The sequence below is a fragment of the Papio anubis genome, chromosome 1 (genome assembly GCF_008728515.1).
Source record: "Papio anubis isolate 15944 chromosome 1, Panubis1.0, whole genome shotgun sequence".
In the NCBI taxonomy this organism is placed as follows: Eukaryota; Metazoa; Chordata; class Mammalia; order Primates; family Cercopithecidae; genus Papio; species Papio anubis.
The window spans coordinates 165,852,005-165,864,400 of NC_044976.1; the positions used below are offsets into that span (position 1 = coordinate 165,852,005).

General features: G+C 37.4%; 1 long non-coding RNA gene across 3 annotated transcripts in view; it reads left to right on the plus strand.

The window, feature by feature from the left end:
* Positions 1-12,396, plus strand: part of LOC103878931 — a 115,056-nt gene that overhangs the window by 62,684 nt on the left and 39,976 nt on the right. For 2 of the 3 annotated variants that reach the window (XR_002518123.2, XR_002518122.2), the window contains exon 5: positions 6,671-6,848. The exons of the other annotated variant lie outside the window; for it this stretch is intronic. This is a non-coding gene — a long non-coding RNA (uncharacterized LOC103878931). Of the gene's footprint in view, positions 1-6,670; positions 6,849-12,396 lie in introns of those variants that run through there. 3 annotated transcript variants of the gene reach the window in all.

Below are 12,396 nucleotides of genomic sequence, written 5' to 3' on the forward strand. Positions count from 1 at the left end.
CTAAGCTGCTTAAAAGCTTCTTGCTTTGTCATAATTTTTACTTATTTATATTAAATATTATTAACATTTGTAAGCTTCTAGTGAATTTGCCTGAAAGGACGACGGCTTCAGAGAAACATTCTTCTTTTATTTGGCTGGGTATTTTATAACAGGGGAAATATGGTGTTACAATCAAACATTGGACCTAATTGCTGACTTTAAAGGCTGGCTCTGCTTCTCACCTGTTCTGCAACCAACAGGATGAATTTAAACATCTCTGTATCTCATTTCTTCTCATTTGTAAAACCATAGTGATAACAAAATATGTGTCTTCACGATTTGTTGTGCAGATCAAATGATCTAATTCATGTAAAAACCCTTCGAATAGGGCCTGGCATATGGTAAATACCCCATAAATGTTACCCATAATAATAACTTCTTCTGTGCATGCTGATAAACTATGAGAACATATGGACCTAAAAGACAAGGCTTATAATTAACAAAGAAAAGTGTAAAGATCTTAGACAATAAAAGTAAAAATAATTTTAAAAAGTATCTTTTAAATATAGCCCTCTGCACAGAGATATTGCAAAAACAGTAAAAGTCAGAGCAATAGATGCACATAACAGTTTTATAACTAGCAGTTAGGTCCTTAACTCTATATAACTTTGAAATGAAATTGTAAAGCATAATACATTTCTCTCAGTAAGTTTCTCCAGATTCCCTTTGAATTTGTGTAGGACCAATAGATATATCCAGGCACTATTTGACAAAACACTACTTTTCAAAAAGTAGGAACAGCATGTAATTACCTCAGCATGATATTTCTTTGGTAATTGCAGATAAATTGATAAAAATATCTCGACTACTAGGCAAGCAGAGTATTGATTGCAATTTACTAGGCTATAAGAAAAAGTGATTTTCCCTCAAGTTTTAATATAAGTACTTACTTGTTTTATTCTATGACAAATACAGACTTTTTCATTTCAGAAACTCAGAGTCTTCATGGAAAAATCACGATTACTAATCCTCAAGATTGTCTCTATACATTTTTTGCAAGTATTTGACTGCTCATTATTTTCCTGCTGGGCAATTTTCTAAAAATTACAGTTTCTATAATGGAGCATTTTATTGTGTTGCATTTTATCAATGTATTTCCTACGTGCAAAATCTCAGAATTTCATGAAGATATTTTTTTAGAAAGAAAAGTAGGAAGGTGACGGATCCTTCTTTTCAATAGTTTCTCATTACACATATACTTGCATACACAAATCATAGAAAAGCTCATTCCATTTGTATTCAGTTCTTTGTTTCCGATTTCACTGACATGTAGTATCCTCCAGTACAAGTTGTTCAACACTTTGTTCTGAAGTAAAGCAATGCTCTATATTAATTTTAATTTGGGATGTACTGTTTGGATACTATACTGAATTTTGTCTAATTACCTTTTCCACTGCTTTCTTGAATTGATCTCAAAAGAAACATGTGCATTTATAGTTCACTTATCAGTGACATTTATTCTGAGTATAACAGTATGCCATCTATTTAGCTGTAATTATAAGTTGTTTCACCTAACCAAAAATGCACTTCTCTCACTGATTATAAGGTTTTGGATTCACAACAGATAACAAAATAAGAGAGTACAATGAGATTTAATTAGTTTATAGAGTAGGGGTTGTGTACTTACAGAAGGAATTTGATCAGTGATGACACTGTTTAGTTCTGACACGAAAGTTCTAGCATGCAATTGTTTTCCTTTGCGGAAGTAGTGTATACTTAAGCATCATGGCCAATCAACTGTTCCTCCTCACTGCCATGCATTCCTATTCTAAAGTCTAGTGGTAACCCTTATGGTGAAATTGGGTCACTGTAGGTAGTTCTACATATACAGACAAAGGTATGGTGAAGATGATACAAACCAATATTAATTTATCAAGGACCACACATGAAGTTAATATTTGTCAATCATTCATTCTTGAAAAGATTTTTCCATAAATCTATTGGCATATTCAGTTATTTCGTAGAGAAATATACATGATAATTGAGCATAATGATGCTAAATAGTGGAAGTTCGAAGCCGCTGCAAGTAGAAATGGTAATTAATAATGTATAAAATTATAACATTATTCAAATTCCTTCCCAATTTACAATCCTTTCTCCAATTAGAGTTTTTTTGGAATACACTCTTCTTAGCCAAAAGCACTGAGAATAGCAATTTTAAAAATTATTAGAGAAGAATGGTAGCTCGTAGAAAACCTGTGTGTAGCAGGTAGCTGGTGGCAGGCACACTGAAGAGTGGAAGGATTTAGCCAATCAGTTGATACATTATTTTAAATCTGAAATGTTGAAAAATTGTAGATGAAGTGTCCTAAAACATATGAGGTAGAAGGAGGTAGAGTTGTGTGTTCAGCTTCTCTCACTTCCTTTATCTTTCCCTTTTCACTCTTGTGGAAGAGAATTTCCCTTATCACAGTAACTCAGCTATGCTATGAAAGAATGGAAATGATTTTTTTTTAAAGTTTGTTTGAAAGATGCTTCACTCTGAATAATCTGAAAGCAACAGTTATTTCCATTGAGGTTTATAAAATATTTTCTATGATCTTCCTTCCAGAATGGAGTCAGGGATTAGATCAGCATTTGTTGGAATGCCTCTGGAATGAAGTCAGGGCTTCATGAAGGCAAGGGGGGTAAAAACACTGATGGTGACATGGCAGGAGTGAGAAGTGTAAAGACTGCTAAAGAAAAAACCTGAGCCCCAGACACTAATGTGAGATTGACCCTTTATGAACTGAGGTGCAAATCAAAGAAGTTATTCACATGACCTTGGTCTGATATAATACAGCATCCTTTCAACTGAGTAAAACTCTGAGCAGTAGCTTTGCTCAGAAACTGTGCCTGAAAGAAAACTACCTTCAGAACTTATGGTAGCAGCTGGAACAGGGGACATAAATACAACTAGTGTTCTCTAGCTATGACCTCTAAGACCACTCATAGCTTCAGGCAATTCTGTCTCACCACAGCTTATATTTCCCTCCGGAAACTTATCACACCGTCACTGCCCTTTGCCCTGGGTGAGACAACTGATGCTTCAGTGGCAGTGTACTGTCACCAGAAACTCTGTCCCTGATAGCTTGTAATTTAAGGCCATCTCTACTCCTTTAGCCATTAGTGTAATAAACACAGAATTACAACATATTTGACGCATCCCTTTTCTGAATTGTGGCATTAGGAAATTCCAGACATTTCAGCTAAAAACTTTTAGATGTTGAAAGGAAAAGGAGAAGAGACTATTTTATAATACTAGCGTGTGGGATCTGAATACTATGATTCCTGATCCACCCATGTTATTTATCTGTGAGAAAATTTGGAACAGAAATCATCATACTGAAACAATGCCACTCAATAAGGACAAATATGCAAGAATCTTATTTGTAACCTCCATTGTCCATTCACTCCATGCTGTAGGACTCATTTTGCCTTTTCTTCCCTTGGATGAAAACTAGGGCAAGTCCCATGGCTGTCATTGTCACTTTAACATAAAAAATTCTCAAGTAACTTCCAGTTTTCATACACTGTCTCATTTCAGTAATTATTTTGTTCAATCCATTCTATTAATTTAAAATTATAAACTTCATCCAAAGTTGAAACACAATAATCTTCCCTATCAAAGGAGAAGCTTTCCATACACAATGAATGTTGGAATGTGACATGAACCTTCCTATTTGATTAATGATGTGAGGGAACATCAGGCTGTCCTGCAGGGCAGACATTTAAAACTGACACTGACTTTCAGGGTGTGTGGGTTCTTCCATGCTCACTGCCCCACCACTGGGAACCTCTCATTCATGGTTTCTGTAAGGGAGACAAAGAACAACTCTATTCTGACTAGTTACATTTGGTAATGGCCTGTGTCTTGTCCTGTGCAAACAGACTACCCATTCTTTTGCCAGAAAAACCTATGAAACTTCAGGTCTTATACTGTCAGTAATTTATTGAAAAAAATTCAGCATCATGAGTAAAACTTTTGGAATATGCACTGATATTTTATTTTATGAATACTTGGTTAACACTTGAAATACCTAGGAATGCTCACTATAGGGGTAGTGAATTAACATTTGAAATTAATAACTTTTCCCATTTTTACTGAGATAAAAAGAAATCCATGCAAGAATTTTAAAGTCATAGGTTGATTTCAACTAAAAATTCTTGAACTATCATTTTCTCAATAAACAATGGAAGACTTGATGACCAGTATAAGGAAATTTAGAAATATATGTATTTGCTGAAATGATTAATGGTCAAGAGGTGTTTATTAGCTAATAATCTTATATAGATTTGACCCTTGAACAAAGTCTGGAGAGCTCTCAGACTGACATCTTCCTGAGTGAGGGTCTTGGTCAAGGGCTTTATTCAGTCCACTGTGCCACAGTGTTTTTGAGGGATCTGTCGTCTTACTGGATGAGAAGGTTAACTTAATACTTCTACCACAACAGGTCCCATGACTGTTTGGGACCTGTTTACAAATAAATTTTCTGTGAGAGGTAGAATTCAGTCTAAGCCTCGCTTTTGTTGTAACATATCACCTAGCTGTGAAACTATACGAAAGAATGCCTATTGTAATTCATGTATCTCTAATCATTTGAGGCCTTTGGTCTCACAAGCAACAGAGTGAAGATACTGACTCATGTCAGTTCTTATCAAAAGGTATTCAACTCAAATACCTTTATCCTTGATTTGCCCTGATAACAACTAATAATCCAGTCTTATTTTTTTAAAAAGATATTGAGTCAGACAACAATATATTATACTTTCTCAAGCTCCAGGGGAACTATACGAAGTTATCTCGGTGGGCTTTGAAAAGCCCCTATGGTTTCACATTACATGAAGAGGGAAGTGCCTCCTGCTCTCTTCCCTTTGGGATGTGGATAGGACTCAGTATATTAAGATCTGTCACCAAAAGTCTTCTCTTTATCTTTAAATAGCAATACTTTTATTGTCTTTGTGTTGCTTGAGAAGCTAACATTTTTTTAAAAAAGAGAGAAATCTTCTTTCCTTTCCACTTAGAATAGTGTAATCATAATTCAATTTGGAATATGGGAACAGTTGGTTTTTATTGTGTTGGGGCTTTAGCCTAAATTGAGATGAAAATGCATCAATTTTTATCTCACAGTATATGTAATAAATATAATATAACTGCCAGAAAAAAATGTGCCAGCCAAGCTATATATTTATAATCTATTACATAATCCATTAGAACCAATACTTTTCAGGCAACCACTGAACCAATTACTATAGTACAACAGTGATTTAATCTAGTAGACCCATTGATTATGCTAAATATAAATTTTAAAAATATTATTCATAAAAGACAAAATGAATGTATAAAATGAACAAAGATTATTTTATTTTTGAGGCGAGCAGAGGAATAGTAAAGCTAGTTAAAAGAGCATTTGAGTAACTGTTGTCTGTAGATATTTTAAAATATTAAGATAAGACATATTTATAAATGTTTAGTTGAATGTGATGCTGGCTAATATTTTAGAGGACAACTACAATCATAAACTTCAGGTTTCTTCTTTTCTTCTTTTTTACTGGTAAGAAACCTGCAAGCTGTCACTTTGCAGGTTCTGGACAATAATTATATAGAAAAGGGTAAGAATGTAAGACAGCTATATTCTCCTAGAGAATGTAATAATCTTTGGGTTACCCTGTTAAACAATGCTCTTGATTGACATTGAAAGGATATGTTACATCCCTTTGCCCATTTTCAAGTTTTGCATAAATTTCCCCAACTAGTGACAACATACTTTTCCTGATACAATTATGAAACATTTTAACCACTTTAGATAAACAAATGAGAAAATGGTAACAGATACTAACTGTAACATGAGATAATAAATATACTTTTTATATTTTCAGAGCACATGGTATAGTTGATGAGAAAGATATTTTTTAAATTATATTTGGTTATAAACTGGTATGTGCTGTGAATGAAAGTACAGGGTGCTATGTAATCTTAGAATGGTGGAAACTGATTTAATGTTAGAGGACACTTTTCAGGAAAGCTGAAACCTGAAGGATGAGTTAAAGGGAATTAAATCAGCTGTGGTGGAGGTGTGGGTGGGAGGGTGGAGCACAATCCACGGAGAGGAAATACTGCTGTATGTGTAAATACTGGGGTGGGGCTGAGCTTGTGTACTTGAATAACGAAAACAAACAAACAATATTATGGCTAAAATACAGAGATGGAGAGGGAGATGATCATGAGAAGACAATGAAAAGATAGTAATATTAATATTATAATTTGATGTTTAAATTGCGTGAAAGGCATATAAATCAAAGTAGTTTATATGTTGTAGCTAATTCAATTTTTAAAACAATTATATGAAGCAGGTACTCAATATTAATAAACCATCTGAAAACCGAGGCTCAGAGAAGAAAATATCTTGTATAATTCACACAGCTAATGACTGAAGTATTTCAGATTTAATCCCAGGCAGTCCGGTTCTACAACTCCTGTTTATAATGGTTATGCCAAATGTGCTCAAACAGCTGGGGAAGGATCATGCAGGACTCATACGCCAAATGAAGAATATTTTTTGTTTCTCCTAAGAGAAATGGGAATTCATGGAAGGGTTTTAAAGGGCAACCTGAACAGATGTGATTTCTAAAATGGTTATTCTTTTTGCAGTGTGGAAAATTAACTGGAAAGCAGAAACAAAGTGTTAGGGAGACCAATTAGAAGGACTCTATATTCATCCAAGGCAAGAGATGGTTGTCAGGCCTCTGAGCCCAAGCCAAGCCATCGCATCCCCTGTGACTTGCACGTATATACGCCCAGATGGCCTGAAGTAACTGAAGAATCACAAAAGAAGTGCAAATACCCTGCCTCACCTTAACTGATGACATTCCACCACAAATACCTCCCCTTGGCGACTGATCATGCACCCCTTACCATCTCATTAAACCCAATCACCCTTACCCCACTCAATGCCAATATCCCACCCCGCAGCATGCTTTAAAAAGATTAAAGTCTATTATCACTCACTTGCTACAGCATGGCCTTTTAAAGACTGTAAACTCCCCTTACAATTCCCCCCATTTTACCTGTCCTAAAACCAGACAAGCCTTATAGGTTAATTCAAGATCTCTGCGCCTTATCAACCAAACTGTCTTGCCTATCCACCCCATGGTGCCAAATCCATATACTCTCCTATCCTCAATACCTCCCTCTACAACCCGTTATTCTGTTCTGGATCTCAAACATACTTTCTTTACTATTCCTTTACACCCTTCATCACAGCCTCTCTTCGCTTTCACTTGGACTGACCCTAACACCCATCAGGTTCAGCAAATTACCTAGGCTGTACTGCTGCAAGGCCTCACGGACAGCCCCCATTACTTCAGTCAAGCCCAAATTTCTTCCTCATCTGTTACCTATCTCGGCATAATTCTCATAAATCCACACTTATGCTCCCTGCTGATCGTGTCCGGCTAATCTCCCAAACCCCAATCCCTTCTACAAAACAACAACTCCTTTCCTTCCTAGGCATGGTTAGTGCAGACAGAATTTTTACACAGGAGCTGTAGCCTTTCTGTTCAAACAACTTGACCTTATTGTTTTAGCCTAGCCCTCATGTCTGTGTACAGCGGCTGCCACTGCTTTAATACTGTTAGAGGCCCTAAAAATCCCAAACTATGTTCAACCCTCTACCGTTCTCATAACTTTCAAAATCTATTTTCTTCCCCCAACCTTTGCTCAAGACAATGCTTATGCTGATAAGGTAGCTAAAAAGCAGCCATCAAAAGGCATCAGATCCCATCACTCAGGACAATGCTTATGCTGATAAATTAGCTAAAAAAGCAGCTAGCTTCCAACTTCTATCCCTCAGGACAGTTTTCCTCCTTCACATCGGCCACTCCCACCTTCTCCCCCGCTGAAACTTCCACCTATCAATCTCTTCCCACACAAGGCGAATGGTTCTTAGACCAAGGAAAATATCTCCTTCCAGCCTCATGGGCCCATTCTATTCTATCGTCATTTCATAACCTCTTCCATGTAGGTTACAAGCTGCTAGTCTACCTCTTAGAACCTCGCATTTCCTTTCCATCATAGAAATCTATCCTCAAGGAGATCACTTCTCAGTGTTCCATCTGCTATTCTACTACCCCTCAACGATTGTTCAGGCCCCCTCCCTTCCCTACACATCAAGCTGGAGGTTTTGCCCCCACCCAGGACTGGCAAATTGACTTTACTCACACGCCCCGAGTCAGAAAACTAAAATATCTCTTAGTCTGGGTAGATACTTTCACTGGATGGGTAGAAGCCTTCCCCACAGGGTCTGAGAAGGCCACCACGGTCATTTCGTCCCTTCTGTCAGACATAATTCCTCTGTTTGGCCTTCCTACATCTATACAGTCTGATAACGGACCAGCCTTTACTAGTCAAATCACCCAAGCAGTTTCTCAGGCTCTTAGTATTCAGTGAAACCTGTATATCCTTTACCGTTTTCAATCTTCAAGAAAGGTAGAACAGTCTTTTAAAAACACACCTCACCCAGCTCAGCCTCCAACTTAAAAAGGACTAGACAATACTTTTACCACTTTCCCTTCTCAGAATTCAGGCCTGTCCTCGGAATGCTACAGGTTACAGCCCATTTGAGCTCCTGTGTGGACACTCCTTTTTATTAGGTCCCAGTCTCATTCCAGACACCAGACCAACTAGGACTGCACCCCAAAAAACTTTCATCCCTACTGTCTTCTGTCTAGTCATACTCCTATTCACCTTTCTCAACTACTCATAAATGCTCTGCTCGTGTTTACATTGCTAGTTTACACTGTTTCTCCAAGCCATCACAGCTGATACCTCCTAGTGCTATCCCAAACCGCCACTCTAAATTCCCTCTTAAAGTAAATAAATAATCTTTGCTGGCAAAGCTACACTGAACCCCCTTAGGCACTTTCTAATTGGACGTCCTGGGCCTCCCAATTCTTAGTCCTTTAATACCCATTTTTCTCCTTGTTTTTTTCGGCTCAATTCATCCAAAACCATATCCAGGCCATCACCAATCATTCTATACGACAAATGTTTCTTCTAACAACCCCACAATATCACCCCTTACCACACAATCTTCCTTCAGCTTAATCTCTCCCACTCTAGGTTCTCACGCCGCCCCTAATCCCGCTTGAAGCAGCCCCGAGAAACATCGCCCATTCTCTCTCCATACTACCCCCCAAAAATTTTTGCCGCCCCAACACTTCACACTATTTTGTTTTATTTTTCTTATTAATATAAGAAGGCAGGAATGTCAGGCCTCTGAGCCCAAGTCAAGCCATCGCATCCCCTATGACTTGCATATATACGCCCAGATGGCCTGAAGTAACTGAAGAATCACAAAAGATGTGCAAATGCCCTGCCTCGCCTTAACTGATAACATTGTACCACAAAAGAAGTGAAAATGGCCGGTCCTTGCCTTAAGCAACGATATTATCTTGTGAAATTCCTTTTTCTGGCTCATCCTGGCTCAAAAATCTCCCCCACTGAGCACCTTGTAACCCCTACTCCTGCCTGCCAGAGAACAACCCCCCTTTGACTGTAATTTTCCTTTACCTACCCAAATCCTATAAAACGGCCCCACCCTTATCTCCCTTCGCTGACTCTCTTTTCGGACTCAGCCCGCCTGCACCCAGGTGAAATAAACAGCTATGTTGCTCACACAAAGCCTGTTTGGTGGTCTCTTCACACAGACACGCATGACAATGGTGATGCTTGGCTTAGAGTTATAATGGCATTAATGTAGACAATATTAATAAATTCGAGAGGCAGTTTAGAAGCAAATTAAAAAAAAAATCTCAATGTTGAATTGTATATGAGGGGAGAGAGAGGAAGCATTAGGGACAATTCCTAAGTTACTGTCTTGTATGACTGTATTCACCATAATCATTCATTAAAATGGAAATAGTGAAGGAGAAATGTAGTGAAAGATGGATCATGAGCTTCATTTAGGACTGCTCAACTTGAGTTGACTTTCATTTATCCATAAGCAGATATGAATTAAGAAGTTCGTGGTGATGTCTGGGCCTCACTGGAGCTATACATTCAGAGATTATTTTCTAGAGATGGTATTTAAAGCAATAGATATGGATCATATTGCCAGGAAAGAGAATGCAAAGCAAAAAATATGGAATCCAGAACCAGTTTAAGAGGAAGAATTACATTCTCAGGAAAGAATGTTATGCCCAGACCGTTTATTCCCCGAAGAAGACCACCAGAGTCCAGAGTCAAAGCTAAGCAGCAAGGATCTTTATTACAGGTTCGAACCTGGAACTCTCACTCGCTCGCGAAAGGAGACGGGCAGGAGAGCTCCCCCACTGAGCTCCGAGCAGTGTTATATAGTCTAAGAAAAGTGGGCATAGAGTTATTATACAAATCAGATATATGATTGGCTAGTGTTTGAACAAGGCGATTTGGCTAACTATGATTGGTTCCCGCCATTTCTGATATTTCGGTTCAACCTTTGAGGCGGGAGAGCAGGTTTATGGCAGCAAGAGTTTTATCTTACTTAAACACGTCTTGTGACCTTGCCTCAGAACTTATATGTGCAAAACAAAATCTCTGGTACGTGCAGAAAAACAGGTACTTCACAGAACTTACGAAATCTCTGGTATGTGCAAAGATTAGAGAGGAGAACAAAAGGGTGTAGCGGGGGGGGGGGGGGGGGGGGGTACACATCTATCTTTGTGTCCTTTCAAGAAAAGCTAAATCCTCTGTAAAGAATACTGAGAAAAAAAACCTCTAAACTGTACAAAGGAGAATACATAGATGAAAATAGCCAAATACATAGAATGAAAATGGAAAGGTGTCAGAGAAATCAAGGAAGAGATTGTTTGAAAACAATAAGAGGCTATGGTATTGAAATGTGCTTAGAGATCAAGCAATTGAAAAAATAAATTAGTTGTTCTTGGTGTCAGAAATTACTTTAGAAACTAATTACTCCAAATTTATTATTGTTAATATGTGAAATTGGGATCCAAAGAAACTGAGGGCTTTGACCAATAATATAAACTGCGACTTTTAAAATATTTATGATTTAATGTCTGTTGCTATATATGTTGACTCTTTATTGTTTATAAGTATCTAAACTTACTTTCTAATTAATACAAGATTTAATTATTATTATGTGTTAGCTTGGATCATTGAGAACATAAAGATAAATAAGATTAGGGCTTCTAGTATGTTTCATACTTTTCCACCAAATAAATATCAGTAAACTTCTTTGTAAATCTCAGTGAAGGAGTAGAATAATCATAAACATACAAGGAAGAAAAAACAAGAAAGGAAATAATAATATATACAGCGACTTCAATAAATTTTCAGAAGATGAAAAACACGTGGTGAAACTGAACGAGCAGAACAGAGAAGGTTGCAATCTAGCTACCTTCAAACAGAACATAAAAAAAGTGAGCCAATCAAGTACAATGAAAAGCAAAAAATGAAGTGGGGGCAGAAATGAGTGGAGTTGGAGAAACTGGCATGCTAAATTCAACTTCCCTTCCCTTTTTCTACTTCTGAAATATTAGAGTCAAGCATGTAAGCCTATAAACTTCTTACTATAGGAAATGAGTAGATTCCTCCTTGGAGAAATTGAGTGGCCCTGAGGTTTAGTAAAAGCTTATAATGACACTTGGAGGATGTGTGAGAAATAAAGCTACTCAATTACTTTTACAATATCTATCAAAGAACAGCTTATGGTGATCTGACATGTGATGTCACAAAAGGGTAAAGCAAGGACTCAAGTATTTGCCCTCAGACATTATTTCTTAAGAAGATATTATAGTGACTGCATCGCCATAACAAAGAAGAGTGATTGCAAGAAAATGCAGGCTTGTGAGTGGAATCAAGGAATCCAATTCAGAATAACAATAATAAAAAGTTCACAAGCAACAATTGGGTGCAAGCCTAGGGAGCTACCTGGTCATATGGAAAGGAGGGTAGACTATTCCAAAAGAAGGTTTCCAAGAAAAAGCAAATTAATGAACTGAGGGGTTACCTGATGCATTCATTAATATTGACAGGAATGACAGAAAATTGAAAAGGATTTGGGTATCTCCTTACCTTGATGTATTACTACCTGACAATATTCTACATTTTATCAGTTTATATGTAATAGTGATACAGGAGTTAAAAATAAATTATTTAGGCAGAGAATGAGGGTAAAAGAGGCCTCGGTAAGGTTCCTTTTAATAAAAAGCAGTCCCCAAAATCATTTCTTGGCTGGATGTGAGAGGAGCCAGGCACATTCCTCAGCCCCGGGCTCAAAACAAACAAGCCCAGTACAAACACATCCCATCCTCCCATCCCACCACATATCTCTCAAACTTCCTGAGCCCAGTACAAACACCACCTGGAAGGTCTCC